Source organism: Numida meleagris, chromosome 26, assembly GCF_002078875.1.
Source record: "Numida meleagris isolate 19003 breed g44 Domestic line chromosome 26, NumMel1.0, whole genome shotgun sequence".
NCBI classification, from domain to species: Eukaryota; Metazoa; Chordata; class Aves; order Galliformes; family Numididae; genus Numida; species Numida meleagris.
The window spans coordinates 3,848,825-3,849,843 of record NC_034434.1 but is presented as its reverse complement, the minus strand read 5'-3'; positions in this window follow the sequence as shown (position 1 = coordinate 3,849,843).

The following is a 1,019-nucleotide window of genomic DNA, read 5'->3' as shown; positions in this document are numbered from 1 at the left end:
GGAGGGCGGGGGGGGGGTGGCCGCGGGGCCCTGGCGCCTCCGGGCCCCCCCCGCGTCCCGCGGTGCCGGGGAACCCCTCCAGGGTGTGTCCCGCGTTATCCCCAGCGCTTTGGGTCGGGGATCCCCGGTGCAACCTGGGGGGGGGGAGGCGTCGCTATGGGACATGGGGTCTGCGGGACCCCCCCACCTTTGGAGCTCGGTGGGAGGGGACGGGAGCGGGACCGGCTGCCCCCGATCCGCCGCGATCCGCTGACCCGCACCGGCCCCGCGCCAACCAACACCGCTGTGTGCGTGGGGGGGGGGCCGTGCCCTGCAGCGGGTGGGGGCTCCGTGCCCTTGTGGGGATCCCCCCCCTCCCCGCATCCTGCACGGGGCTGGCGCTGCCCCCCACCCCACAGCCCGGGGTTCCCATCTCGCCATTCCCGTCCCGGGATTTCCACCGTGGGGATCCCGTCCCGGAATTCCCGTCTCGCCCGTTCCCTCCCCACACGCTCCCATTCCCGTTTCCTGGCCGCGTGTCCCCACGGCACGTGGGACGCACCCCCGTGTGCCACCCGCCCCGCTGACCCCGCTCCGTGGCACACGTGCAGCTCCGGGCACGGCCCTTCCGGGGCGCTCCCCGCGGCCCCCCCCCCCCCCCCCCCCCCCTCCCCCCGATTCTGACCCTCTGCCTGCCTCCCGCAGGCGGTGTCATCAGCTACGTGGGCTCCGTGGGGTCCCCCCCCCGCGCCAGCCCCGTCCCGCTCTGCAGCGAAGGCTCCGCCGGGGGCCCCCAGCCCATCCCCCTCTACTTCCCCCCGTCGCCCACCGGCTCGCTGCAGGACTCCCGGCCCTACGGGGGCGGACCGCTGCCCCCCCGCGATGACGGCTCGCCTTCCTCCTCCTCATCCTCCTCCTCCTCCTCCTCCTCCTCCTCCTCTTCACCCTACGGCCCCTCGGTCGCATTCCCTGGCGCAGTGGCGGTGGCAGCGGACGAGCGACGCCGCGGTTCGCCCAACAAGAGCGGCACCAGCGTCACC